Source organism: Lygodium microphyllum, chromosome 21 (genome assembly GCF_053477565.2).
Source record: "Lygodium microphyllum isolate KBCC chromosome 21, Lygodium_microphyllum_v1.1.10, whole genome shotgun sequence".
Taxonomy (NCBI): Eukaryota; Viridiplantae; Streptophyta; class Polypodiopsida; order Schizaeales; family Lygodiaceae; genus Lygodium; species Lygodium microphyllum.
The window spans coordinates 11,829,152-11,844,641 of NC_141155.1; the positions used below are offsets into that span (position 1 = coordinate 11,829,152).

The 15,490-nt window shown below is 40.6% G+C and overlaps 1 pseudogene; it reads right to left on the reverse strand.

The window, feature by feature from the left end:
* Positions 1-10,110: 10,110 nt before the first annotated feature.
* Positions 10,111-12,568, reverse strand: LOC148017746 (uncharacterized; annotated as a pseudogene).
* Positions 12,569-15,490: the final 2,922 nt, after the last annotated feature.

Genomic DNA, 15,490 nt, shown 5'->3' on the forward strand with positions numbered 1-15,490 from the left:
AATCGAGCAACCAAGTGTTTCTTTGTGGCATAGTCGGTTGGGACACATGAGTCAAATTGAAATGAAAGTGCTTTCTCGTTTGGGTTATTTGCCGTCTTTGAGGTATGCTGATTTTGAACAATATGTGATCATTGTATTTATGGTAAGTATGCTCAAACGTCACATAAAAAATCTCTCTCTAAAGACTTCACCCTTAGAGTTGGTACATTCGATGTATGTTAGATACCAGGGTTATCTCTAGGGGGAAAGAAGTATTTCATTACCTTTGTTGATGATGCCACATACAAAGTATGGACTTATCCAATTTGTCATAAAGACGAGGCCTTGGGGTAAATTTAAAAAATTCCTAGCACTTATTGAAAATTAGACCAACAAGACATTAAAGTGTCTTCGGTTTGACAATGGTGGGGAATATATGTTCAAAGCCTTTCAAGACTTTTGTGACAGCAAAGGGATTAAAAGGGAGCTCACTGCCCTTCGCAATCCACCCCAAAATGGTATTGCAGAGCGTATGAATAGGACCATTCAAGACAGGGTCTGTATAATGTTATCACATGCTGCTTTACCTCATGGATTTTGGGCAAAGGCTGTTATGACAGCTGTACACTTGACTTATCAGTCACCAAACATAGCTTTTGGAGGGGGAGGGAGGGAGTTCCTTAAGAAGTGTGGTCGGGCAAGCCACCTTTGTATGCTCACTTGGGAGTGTTTGGCTGCGAGGCATTTGTGCACATTCGCAAGGGAGAAGGCAACAAACTTGAGCCAAAGTCCTGTAAATGTATTTTCCTAGGATATGGTGATGAGGGTGAAATGGGGTATAGGTTATGGGGTTCTGAAAAAAGGAAAATTGTACACAACAATGATGTTATCTTCCGGGAAGATCACATGCACAAACAGCCTGAAAAGAATTAGGAAGTAAGAAGGGTTGTATTTCGGGAAGATATACCGATAGGACAGCAAAGAATGCCCGCTATAGACAGCAGCAAATACCTACTGTAAATGTTCTTGAAAATGCAGGGAATAATGCTGAAAATGATCAGCGAGACATTGCCCATGATGTACCACAATTTCAGCAAGAATAGTTGCCTTTTGAATAGCAAGAACAAGTTGTATAGTACGCAGAACCTGCAAAACAATAAGCTGTTAATGCAGATTTGTAGGCTGAACAACCAGCAAATCTTGATCATTGGGTCCATAGGTCAACCAGAATGCAAAGACAACCATATAGGTTTGTTCTTGGTGTCAATTATGTGGTTTATTATGTCATGTTGACAGATTGTGGTGAGCCGTCATACTTCAAGGAAGCAATGGATAGAAAAGATGGCAAGAAATGGCATAAGACTATGTTGTCAGAGATGGAATCTCTCATGAAAAATAGCACTTGGGATTTGGTGCATTTTCCTAAAGGGCAGAAAGTGCTACCATGCAAATGGGTTTACAAAATGAAAGTCACTTTCGGTTTTTTGCTAGGTATAAGTCATGACTGGTTGCTAAAGGGTACAAGCAAGAACATAGAATTGATTTTGATGAAATTTTTTCTCCTGTAGTCAAAATGACTACTTTGCAAACCATTTTGGGCTTGGTTGCATATGAAGATATGGAACTCATACAGATGGATGTAAAAACAACTTTCTTACATGGTGATGTGCATGAGGAGATCTATATGCAGCAGCCTGAGGGTTTTGTTGCAAAGGGGAAAGAGCACATGGTATGTAAACTCAACAAGAGTTTGTATGGGTTGAAACATGCACCATAGGAATGGTATCATAAATTTGATACGTTTATGTAATCTCAGGGATTCCATAGATGTCAAGTTGATCACTGCTTATACACCAAGAATGCAGTAGATGGCAGTCTTATTCTCTTGGTTTTATATATGGATGACATGCTAATTGCAGGTAGGGATGTTCATGCTTTGGACTCCTTGAAACAAAGCTCACACAATAGTTTTGATATGAAAGATCTTGGTGAGGTCAATCATATTCTTGGCATGAGTATACTCAAGGACACATTGCAGGGTCTTCTTTATCTATCACAGCAGGAGTATTGTTACTAAGGTTTTGCAGCGTTTCAATGTGGATGGGGGGAAAGCCATTGGTGTACCATTGTCTCCATATGTGAAACTTAGTGCAGATGACAACCCTATATCTAATGATGAAAAGACTGAGATAGCCAAGATTCCTTATACTTGAGCTATTGGTAGCTTTATGTATGTTACTAAGGTTTTGCAGCGTTTCAATGTGGAGGGGGGGGAAGCCATTGGTGTACCATTGCCTCCATATGTGAAACTTAGTGCAGATGATAGCCCTATATCTAATGATGGAAAGACTCAGATAGCCAAGATTCCTTATACTTGAGCTATTGGTAGCTTGATGTATACTATGGTTGCTACATGTCTTGATATTGCATTTGCAGTGGGAGTAGTCAGCAAGTACATGGCATATCCTAGCAAAAAGCATTGGGAGCAGTGAAGCATATCATGAGATAGGGCACAAAGGACTTGTGTATCTGCTTTGGGAAGTAGAAGTTATCTGTTGTTGGCTTCACAGATGCAGATTATGCCGGTTATCCTTACTGTAGGAAGTCTACTTTAGGATATGTGTTCACGTTCATAGGGGGAGCAGTCTCTTGGATATCCAGGCTGTAAAAGTGTGTTGCATTGTCAACTACAGAGGTAGAGTATGTGGCTGCCATTGAGGCATGTAAGGAGGCTTTATGGCTTTCACATATGGTGAGAGAGCTTGGCATTACAGAGGTTCCTATTCTCCACTGCGATAGTTAGAGTGCTATTATGTTAGCACGGAATCCTGTCTTTCATGCAAAGACAAAGCACATATAGGTAAAGTATCATTTTATTAGATATGTACTTGATAGCAAGAGCATTGATCTTGTCAAGGTACATACCGATGATAACCTTGTAGACCTTCTCACGAAGGATCTTCTAGCAGAGCGGTTTACTCATTGCTACTAGATGATGGGGGTTGGATAGTGTATGTGTATTTCAGCTTTGTCCATACATAGACTTAGCTGATTCTTTCCTCTATCTTTATGCACGTTGCCTTTAGGTGAGAGGTTGTTGGGAATAAAGGGTCACTATGCCTTTTACGGTGTTCGGTGTGCACACACCCTTACACATGTACTATATATATATATTATGAAAAAACCTAAAGTGATACACTTAGTGATTGTACCCACATCAAGTATCATGCTCTCACTCTCTTCTTCACTCTCTACTCTGCACCCACTCCGTCTCTCACTGTGCATATCTTAGCTGCACTCTGCCTTGATCCTCGTACACTCGACAACATTTTCTTGTTCTCTCCCACTAGGAAGACATTTGCCTTTAAGTGGGAGGTGTTGAGATAGATGTCTAGCTGCTCGTGAATTACTATATTGACAGTATCCGCACACCTGTACACTGTAGATCGTGGGTACCCATCACTGTCACTTTATTTTTTATTTTTTATGTTTTCAGTGATATTTGAATAAAGGGAAGGCCGATCACACAGTGTGAATGTTGGAGTTCCCATATCTTGTATCTCTCTCTCTCTCTCTTTCTCTCTCGCTCTCTTGCTTCTTCCACCATAGCTCTTGCTTCTGCTTGCGTGCTTCCATTCCGAGCTCACTCCCTTCAGGGATCTAGAGTTGACCACTCCAAGGGTGACCAAAAAGGGATAAATGTGCACAAATGCATGTTTGCATGAACAAAATGTCAATGCATGGGGTAAGGCTAAGGAAGATGCAAGTATTCATGCTCATACAGAATGCGATGCAACAGTGCCACTTGGACAGTGGCCTTGCAGGGGAATTGTTTATTTGTCCAAGCATCCTTTTACAATCATGTCATCCTAACAGTGCAGATAAAGTTTCAAATGTCCATAATAGTCAATGCAAAATAAATAAGTGTCTGAAAGTGAAAAACTATAGGTATCATCACTGTCACTATCAAGAGAAGAAAACCGCTTCCTCTCAAATTGGAAGGAAAAGTAAGAGGGAAGCACCATCTCCCCATCAATTTGAAGAAGTAGAGGAGGATGTATCCAAGCCGATCTGTGGTAGAAGGTACTATAGAATTGGCCCGTTGACTGCCTTGGTCAAAATATACATAAAATTGTCACTAGATGGCATAAAATCTAGGCGAATAGTGCCTAGCTCAACTTGCTCTTTGGTGTATTGGCAATGAACCACCACATGCCGTGTTCGAGGGGTAATAATAGGATTGTCCACAAGGGCAATGGTACTCTAGTTGTCGCAATAGACAACTCTAGGTGACTTGCAAGGAAATTATAGTGTAGCCAATAAGTTCCTCAGATAGATAGCCTTTATAGTATCATCGAAGAGAGCTCGACACTTTGTCTTAGTTGTGGAAGTTGCCATCGTTTTCTGCTTATGGCTAGCCCAAGAGATGGTTGCCGTGCCCAAGGTGTAGAGGTAGGTGCCATTGGAACGTTGAGTGTTAGGATCTCCCGCCCAGTCAGAATTAGTATAGCTTTGCAAGCATAAATCATGACTATATGTTAGTCCATAATTATAGGTACACCTTAAGTATCTTAACACATGAAGACAAGCAATCCAATGAGACATTCTAGATGCATTAAAATACTAACTAAGAAAATTAACCTGAGTATGCAAGATCTTGTTAAGCTCAGAGGTGGCGCGAGGATTGAGACATGCAGTGCTTGCTAATAGTAGAGAGACAGAGAGAGTGCAGAGTTGAGAGAGAGCACGACTTGTGGGTACAATCGAGAGTGTATCTCTTTAGATTTTTAGATATATATATGTATATATATATGTATATATGTGTATATATATATGTATATGTATCTGTATATATACATATATATATAGATATATACACATATATACATATATATATAGATATATACACACATATATATATATATATATATATATATATATATATATATATATATATATATAGATATATACACATATATGTAGATATATACACACACATATATATATATATATATATATATATATATATATATACACATATATACATATATATATAGATATATACACATATATATATGTATATATGTGTATATATCTATATATATATGTATATATATGTATATGTATATGTATATATACAGATACATATACATATATATATACATATATATATATATATAAGTACAAATGTGCTAAGAGTGTGTTCACACCCGACCACATATAACAGGCACGAGGGTCCTTTATTCCCAACAACCTCCCACCTAAAGGCAATGTGCCTTAAGAGAAGAAAAGAATCAGCTAAGTCTAGGTATATACAAAGCTGAAATACATATATCTATCCAACTCCCATCATCTGTCGGCAATGAGCAAACCTCTCTGTTGGAAGATCCTTTGTGAGAAGGTCTGTAGGATTATCATTTGTATGCACTTTGACAAGCTCAATGCTCTTGCTGTCAAGTACATCTCTAATGAAGTGGTACTTCTCCTATATGTGCTTTGTCTTTGTATGGAAGACGGGATTCTGTGCTAGCATGATAGTACTCTAACTATCACAATGGTGAACATGTAACTTTGTAATACCAAGCTCTCCTACCGGATGTGAAAGCCATAAAGCCTCCTTACATGCCTTAGTGGCAGCCACATACTTTGCCTCTGTAGTAGACAATGCAACACATTTTTGTAGCCTGGAGATCCAAGAGACTGCTCCTCCTGTGAAGGTAAATACATACCCAGAAGTGGACTTTCTGCAATCCGCATGACCAGCATAGTCTGCATCCGTAAAGCCAACAACAGATGCCTTTTGCTTTCCAAAGTAGATGCACAACTCCTTTGTGCCTTTGAGGTATCTCATAATACCTTTCATTGCTTCCCAATGCTTTTTACCAGGGTTTGCCATGTATCTGCTAACCACTCCCACTGCAAAGGCAATGTGAGGACGTGTAGCAACCATAGCATACATCAAATTGCCAACAGCTAAAGCATATGGTATCTTGGCCATTTCAGCCTTCTCATCATCAGATGTAAGGTTGCCCTTTGCACTGAGTTTCACATATGGAGGCAATGGAACCCCAATTGTTTTCCCCCCCTCCATATTGAAACGCTGCAAAATCTTGGAGATATACTCTGCTGAGATAGATAGAGTAATCCTTTTGATCTATCTCTGAGTATTTGCATGCTAAGAATGTGATTTGCATCACGAAGATCCTTCATGTCAAAGCTGCCATGAAGACTTTGCTTCAGTGAGTCCAAGGTATGAGTATCCCTGTCAGCAATCGGCATGTCATCAACATACAGAACTAAGATAATCAGGCTGCCATCTGCTGCCTTCTTGGTGTACAAGCAGTGATCCACTTGACTTCTATGGAAACCTTGAGACTCCATAAATGTATCAAACTTATGATACCATTCTCTTGGTGCTTGTTTCAGCCCATACAAATTCCTTTCGAGTTTACATACCATCTTCTCTTTCCCTTTTTTCACAAACCATGCTGATCACCATGTAAGAATGTAGTCTTTACATCCATCTGTTTGGTGTACAAGCAGTGATCCACTTGACTTCTATGGAAACCTTGAGACTCCACAAATATATCAAACTTATGATACCATTCTCTTGGTGCTTGTTTCAGCCCATACAAATTCCTTTTGAGTTTACATACCATCTTCTCTTTCCCTTTTTCCACAAACCATACAGATCACCATGTAAGAATGTAGTCTTTACATCCATCTGTATGAGCTCCATATCTTCAGTTGCAACCAAGCCCAAAATGGTTCTCAATGTAGTCATCTTGACTACAGGAGAGAAGATCTCATCAAAGTCAACTCCATGTTTCTACTTGTACCCCTTCGCAATTAATCTTGCTTTGTACTTTGGTGAGGAACCAGAAGTGACCTTCATCTTGTAAACCTATTTGCATGGAAGGGTTTTCTGCCCTTTAGGCAACTACACTAAGTCCCAAGTGCCATTTTTCTCAAGAGATTCCATCTCTGCCAACATGGCTTTATACCATTTCTTGCTGTCCTGTCTGTCCATTGCTTCCTTGAGGCAAGATGGTTCACCATAGTCCGTCAACATGACATAATCAGCCACATTGTTTGCACCAGGAACAAATCTATCAGGGTGTCTAGTAGCCCTAAATGATCTCCTAACCCAATGATCATTGTTTGAAGGCTGTTGAGCATTTTCAGCCTGCAAATTAGCATTAACAGCTTGCTATCCTGGGTGTTCCTGCACATCTAGTGGCTCATCATTATGGGCAATAGCTGGCTGATCATTTCTAGCATTATTTTCAACGTTTGCAGGTTAATTTATACAACAGGTATTTGCTGCTATACAGCGGGCACATTTTTCTGTCCAAAAGGTATTTCTTCTCGGAATACAACCCTATGGACCTCTTCAGTCTTTTCGGGCTGTTTATGCATGCGATCTTCCCGGAAGATAACATCATTTCTGCATACTACTTTCCTTTACTTGGGATCCCATAATCTATACCCCATTTCACCCTTGTCACCATATCCTAGGAAAATGCATTTACAGGACTTTGGTTCAAGTTTGCTGCGTTTTTCTTTAAGAATGTGCACAAATGCCTCGCAGCCAAACACTTTCAAGTGAGCATATGAAGGTGGCTTGCCCGACCACGCTTCTTGGGGAACTTCCCCCCAAAGACCTGTTTGGTGACCAATTAATCAAGTGTACGGCTGTCATAACAGCCTCTGCCCAAAAACCATGGGGTAATGCAGCATGAGACAGCATTGTACGAACCTTATTCTATATGCTTCGATTCATGCGCTCTGCAATGCCATTTTGGGGTGGATTATGAGGGGCAGCGAGCTCCCTCTTTATCCCTTTGCTATCACAAAATGCTTGAATGGCCTTGGATACATATTCCCCACCATCGTCAGAGCGAAGACACTTAAGTGTCTTATCAGTCAGACTTTCAACCGATGCCAAGAATTTTTTAAACTTGTCAAGCACTTTATCCTTGCTACGAATAGGATAAACCCATACCTTCCATGTAGCATCATCGACAAAGGTGACAAAATATTTCTTTCCCCCTAAAGATAATCTTAGCATCTGACATACATCCGAATGTACTAACTCTAGAGGAGAAGATTTCAACGAAAGAGATTTTTTATGAGACATCTGTGCATGTTTACCATAGACACAATGATCACAATGCTCAAAATTAGTATAACGAAGACAAGGCAAGTAACCCAAACGAGAAAGCACTTTCATTCCAGTTTAACTTATGTGTCCCAAATGGCTATGCCACAAAGAAACACTTGGCTGCTCGGTCACGGCAACAATGTGATCACTCACACTAGATACATGGAGAGGATACAAGGTATCACTCTTATAACCTTTGGCAATTACTCTAGATCCCTTACTGATCTTCCATTTCCCATCACCAAAAGTGGTATGAAATCCATCGTCATCTAGTTGCCCTGTACTAATCAAGCTCTTCTTGAGTTGAGGTACATGCCGTACATGCTGAAGTGTGAAGATAGAACCATGCTGAAACTGCAATTGCACATTGCCAATACCTGCAATGTCACATGCATAGTTGTCCCCAAGATGGACAATACCATGTCGACCTCCTGTATAGGCAGAGAACCACTCACGATGAGGGGTGACACAAAAGGAAGCATCTGAATCGAGAATCCAAGTATGCATGTCATCATCTGTATCTGCAAGTAAAGCATATGCACTAAAGTGTGAAGAGACCAAGAGTATGTCATTCCCACTGTCACTGTCATGAGTGACTACATGTACCTCTTCAATTTTGACACTGCTTTTCTTAGGCTGACTCTCTTTTTTCTCTTTCTTGCTATCATTTGTCTTCTTGCCCTTTCCTTTCTCTTTCTTCCATTTGTAGCAGTCACGTTTAAAGTGACCCTTCTTGCCACAATGATGGCATTCAACATCCTTGCGTCCCTTGCTATCAGATTTGCCTTTTTGCTGTGATCTGCCCCTGCACTGGAAGACTTATTGGATGCATTGTTCTGCCGATTTATTTCTTCCATGAGACATTACTGTACCCTCTTTCATATGCAAATCCATAAGCTCTTTCAGCCAATACACTCTGCTTGCAGCCTTTTTATGTGCATATAGTTCTTCCAGTTGAGTCCAAATAGCATATGCAAAATCCAAACCTTCAATGTTAACAATAAGGCATCAGAAATTAATAGCTCGATGGTTGAGCGTGCAAGCTCGTTTAATTTATCCCAATCTTCCTGTTCCATATCTACAGGCTTTGTCCCTTTGGTCTTAATCGGCTTTGCTTGCTTCTTCTACAACAGGATATTGTAGCACTGTTTTTGCCAGACTGCAAAATCATGTGCTCCTTCAAGCTTCTTAATGTGCATGAGATTACTGCTGTCACTGCTGCCAACCATGATTTTCAGCCCAAATGTGACATAAAAATTCAGCAAATGCAGGCCCAAACTGTCACACAAGTGACCAAGGTACAAACAAGTACCAGCCAGCAATAAATGACCACGTAGAAGCAGAAGTTTCAGATCTGTAAGTAAATTTTAAGAAGCACCAAACCATATGCTATAGCACTCCACAACTGATTACAGCTGTTCCAAGGGCGAATACATCACATTACATTAGAAGTCCCAAATTTTAGCTGCAATTTCTGTTGTACATGTACCCACGGGCATAAAATTTGACACGTACGGTCAAAAGCCCCAAAATTTTTGTGCTCAAAGCATCAACCATACATCTATACTGTCTCTGATATGCATAGAACATGTCAATTTTGCCAAAATAGAGCAATTTCAGCAAAAACCCCAAAATTTTCCAAGTGCTAGATGTCCAAATTGCATGGAATTAAACGTGCATGTATATAAAATGACCAAATGACGCACAAATTTTTCCCAAACAGCAAAAGCCCCGAATTGCACGGGGTCCAATGTGCATCAATGTCGAGAAATTGGGTAAATTTCAGCCCAAATTTTGTATGTATATGAAAAGCCCCAAATGTCGGAGGCAAAATGCCACAAATTCCTGCAATTTCTGAGACAAATGATCTTGCTCTGTATCACAATCCCCAAATCTGGGAAAAGCCCCAAATTTTCGGGCCAAGATCGCACTAACTTGCACTCTGTGCTTCCGTGCGTGAAACCCCGTTAAGAAAGAGGGGTAGAAGCTGATTTAAAAAAAAAAAGAACCTGATTTTTTTTTGAAAGATGTGATGTGGAGGGGGTTGTGTTGACCCGCTGGGCTGGGTTGCGCTGGTGTCTCCAGCTCGTCGTGTGGCTCCTGTCGTGTGGCCTCCGCTTGCCTACTTTGTCGCCCTGTTGGATTGGTCCCATCGCGTGTTGCTGCACGGATGCTCCCCTGCTCGACTGTGTACGCCTCCAGTCAATGTAGTAGTGGTGCAACAGTCGCCCATTACACCTCTCGCCTACAGAAAATGTGTTGCACGCCGTCCAACAGTCCGTTGAATTGACTACTAGCATTTGCCTGTAACCTGACGTCTCCTCCTCAACTCGTCCTCTACGCACGTGGTCAATCCAAACGGCATGACTAAAAATTCATAAAGACCAAATTTCGTTCTAAAAGCAGTCTTATGGATATCCTCTAGCATGATTCTGATCTGATGGTACCCACTTTTCAAATCTATCTTGCTATACATTCCTGCTCCCTGTAATCTATTAAGAATATCATCTATCCTTGGAATCGGAAACCTATTCTTGATTGTGTTCTTATTCAAGGCTTTGTAATCAATACACATTCGCCAAGAGCCGTCCTTTTTCTGAACTAGCAACACAGGTGAACAAAACGGAGAACTACTGGGCTGAATTAGTCCCTTCTCTAAAAGCTCATTAACCTGTGTCATAATCTCTTTTTGTTGTGTTGCACTGACCCTGTATGGTGGCCTATTGGGCGGACTAGTCCGTGGAATAAGATCTATGGTATGATCTTTAGGCCTCTCAGGGGGTAACTCTCCTGGTAACGAATCTGAGAAACAGTCACTGAACTTATCTAAGAAAGCCCTTCTACTTTCATCTAGTACAGATACATTACTGTCAACTTCATTAACTTGCTTTGCAAAAACCAAGTTTTCAGAAATATGATTTTTCATTATAGAAGTAATTGCAGAAGCAGAAACAACTAGGATAGACTCTCCTTTAAGCTTCACATCTAACACATGAGTCTTGCCCTTATGTACAAGAGTAATCGTTCTATTGTAAGTATCCAAGATAGCATGCTTCCTGTGGCACCATGGAATACCCAACAGAACATCACAGCTCTCTAAAGGCATAATATGAAACTCCTCTGTGTCCACATAGCTTTGAATGTGCATATGGAGTTTGCCAAGAATGGGGATGACAGGTTCAGTATGTCCTGGGCATGCCAAATCAGCGTGTCCAACTGGTCCCATTTCCTCGGGATGTATACCTAGTTTAGTTGCCAATGCCGGTGAGATAAAGTTTGCACAAGCTCCAGGATCAAAGAAAATAAGCACTGTGGAATCTTTGATATTTCCCCAAGCTCTGCACAATTCTGTAGCATTATCAGTTGATTGATTGATTCACCATATCAGGCACTAAGCCAATGCTGGGCTTCTTTTTACTTGGTGCATCTTTATCCTCCGCATCTTTAGAAGATTGCTGTGGGTACTTAGAAGCAATATGGCCTTTTTGTTCACATATAAAGCATTTCCCCAGCCATCATCAAAGCCTTTCTTTCTTCAAACGATTTGCCAAAAAGTGGCCTCTTCTATCCTTTGCCCTGTTTAAAAGAAGTCTGAGGTTGCTGCTGAAATCTTTTCTTCCAAAAAGACTTCTTTGTAAAGCTGGTCCTTTCTGGAAATTGCTTCTTCTTCTTGCCAGGATCTTGCTTAAACTGAGAATCCTTCTTTTCAGTGTCTTTAAAGCTATCAGCTTTTTCTTTCAACAATGCATTTGCCACACCAGCATTTTCAATTAACTGTACCATATTTGTAACCCTAGTCTTGGTACAATAATCCTTGATGGCTTAGGGAAAACCACAACAGTACTTTTCAATTTGTTTTGACAGGGGCACTGTCCTATAAGAACTCACGGGCAAAAGTGCTTCCCAAAATTTCTTATTGTACTCTTCTAAATCTGCACAATTTGCTGCGTTCAATTTATGCCATGCAGTCATGACATCTACTTCAAACGTGTTAGTTAACCATGAGGTTGCAAATAACTGTTTGAAATGGACCCAAGTGGCAGGTGCATATCCTTGCATCAACAATATGTTCCACCACTGCAAAGCATTACCTTTCAAAAAAGTTGCAGCCTTCCGCATCTTAGAATTCTCAGTAAAATTCCCTCTAGTGTAAGCTGCATCAAACTGCTGTATAAATGTCAAAGCTTTCAGCTTATCTTGTATACCACCGAAGGTTTCAAACTTTATTGCATGACCACCCTTTTTATAGTCTTTAGGCTTTGCACTTTTTGGTGTCAAGTTGTAATAGATAGGCGGCTGTAAAAAGGGGAGTCCCTTAGTCTCATTTTCAGCATTCATTTCACCTGTCTTAGCTGCCATATGCCCACTAAGCTGAAAAAAACCAGCCGCTGCATTTTGTACTCCAGGCATCAAATAAGGACTCTGCAAAGTCTGATAATCGGGTTGTAGACCAATATTAGCATAAAGTGGGTTCACTGCCTCAATAGGCATCATGTTTGGTGGCCCTCTAAGCAAGTATCCCTGAAAACCTGTGGGTAATCCAACCATTGCTTGAAAAACTTACTCACCACCAAAGTAACCAGGATAAGTAGCAAACCAAGGAGGAATAGTTTGATGTGCCACTTGTGCATAATTGCCTTGACCATTCACTCCCTGGTCCTGTGCTTGTGCTTCTTGTTGCACTGGACCTGTCTCCATGTTTGGCGTCTTTTCCACATGCTCATGCACTTTAGAGGTTTGCCTTTTCGAGCGCTCCATGGTATGATGTGATGACTCAGCCTGAGAATCCTCATTATGTGACTTAATTTTTTTTTGCATTTGAGGATTCTTTACGAGCTGTTCGAAAGAGCCAATCATACTGAGGAGTTGTTCCATAAACAAGTCCTGTACTTGCTCCTTATCCTATGGTTCAATGTTGGTTCTAGATGGTGCTAACAGCTGTGCACTAATACTCTCTCTTTGGTGTCTATGAGCAGAAGAAGAACTTTCTTCTTCATGAGGGAGTTTTCCTTTGCCTTTATCCATGTCTGCCATCTCTCTAGTCGTGTAATCTCTGTAAAATTTGTGTGTATGGCATTTTCACCCAAAATAAAGTGGCAGTTCCTTCAGTAACCGGTCTGTGACTCACATAAAGCGGTAGTTCCTTCATTTAATACCCGGTCTTTTCTCTCACTCACACACACACACACACACACACACACACACACACACACACACACACACACACACACACAAAAACAGAGACCTCACTCCCTCGCTCAACACCAGATTGGCCCCAAAGACCGGTCCCCCTCTCGGTATTTCTTTATCAATTAAAAGATGGAAAGCTACAAAAATGAAATGTTCCAAAATACATAACGTGTGAACAGTTGGTTTTCATCTTTTTTGAGTAAATCCCAACTGCATAAAGACAGTATAGCATGACCAGAACAACATCCCTTTTAGGAAAGCATTTTTTATAACCATAACTCAATGACTTACGTGCAGAATTGCAGTCTGCAGATTTTTGAATTCACTGTTCTTACTGTCCAGCATGTCCAGAACAACATCCCTTGTGGGAAAGCATTTTCTGTGACCAAAACTCAATGATTTATGTGCAGAATTGCAGTCTACAGATTTTTGAATTCATTGTTTTTACTGTCCAGTATGTCCAGAACAACATCCCTTGAGGAAAGCATTTTTTGTGACCAAAACTCAATGATTCTGCAGATCCAGCATGTCCAGAACAACATCCCTTGTAGGAAAGCATTTTCTGTGACAAAAAATCAATGATTCATGTGCAGAATTGCAGTCTGCAAATCTTTGAATTCACTGTTCTCACTGTTCAACATGTCCAGAACAATATCCCTTTTAGAAAAGCATTTCTTGTGACCAAAACTCAATGATTCATGTGCAGAATTGCAGTTTGCAGATCTTTTGAATTCACTGTTCTTACTGTCCAACATGTCCAGAACTACATTAAATCAGAGCTGATAAACCCTATTCCTGTGTGGCATGGTCATTACTTCCTTTAGTTCCTGCATTGGAGAAGCCAACAACTGCTCCTAAACTTGGACAATGAGGCTCTTGCATCAGCAGAAGTGCAAAGAAAACACAGAACTGTACCTTCGATGGAATCAACCCATCATGTAGAGGATTTCCTTTGAGAATAGAGAGAGAGTTGACCGGAGGGAGCAAGCTCTACCTTCGTACATGAGCCAAAGACGAAGAAGTACTCTCCATAGCTGATGAAATTGTAGCAATCTGCCCTCAGCTCCTCAAAGTTCATTCTCATATTTGCCCCTTATGTCTACTACGTTTTTTGAAAAACGCTCTCTCTCTCTCTCTCTCTCTCTCTCTCTCTCTCTCTCTACATAGCATAAACATTAGCTTCACTGGGACTTTTGAAATCTCCCAGACACTTTGTATGCAACATTTTGGTCTCATAGGCCAACTTGGCCTGTTGTAGACGTTAATATAACTTTCTTTCTTTCTTTCTCTCTCTCTCTCTCTCTCTCTCTCTCTCTCTCTCGGGAATTTGTGCCACATGGCATACATGTTACAATTTTCCCGTTTAAACCTTCCGATCTAAAATTCTCCATGATCGGTGCAAAATTTGACCTCGGTATAAACCGGAGAATTAATCCTTGTGTAGAAATGAAGATAATGACGTGAACAGATTCTGGGGTCCAAAAATAGTAACTCCCTAGATTTTAGGGATGGTGACCCCTACATTCCTCAAGTTGTTTTGAGCAACTTTTATCATTGCAACCACATCAAAAAGTGTAATGTGGCTCAGTTACGGTGACTTTTATTCCATGAGCATTCTCACATGTGCATCTTTTGTCTTGGCCAGGCTTATTGTCTTGCACCATCTCCAGTGGCTAAGCACATAGTCCTAAACCACTCGCATTCTATTCTTCAGTGCCCATTCAATATGGAACCGTTCCTAAGGCTCAGACAAACCATTAGTCCAATTTGTCCCAATGACTGCGTCTTTTGGCCATGCAAAGATCCTGGCTTATTCTAAGAGAACTCTTGGGGTAAAAAGCAACAGGAACTAAAGAAAAGAAAAATAAAATATTTATATAAGTAAATAAGGAAAGCAACTGCAAAAAGTATCACCACTTGGTGACAATAGGCAGTGCAGGTGCCAGGTGGCACAACAAGTATAGTTGGTCAGCTGTTGTACAATCAGATAGCTGCTGGGCAGTTGGCTGCACTTAATGCAGCCGACCTACATTATTTATGGCATTTTCAGTGGGCTATTTATTTGGCCCAGCCTCCATACACTCTTATAGTTTAGATCTCAAGTTTCCAGACTGCTGATCGTGGAGACTGCCCTCGGATTTCATAGAATGTGAGATC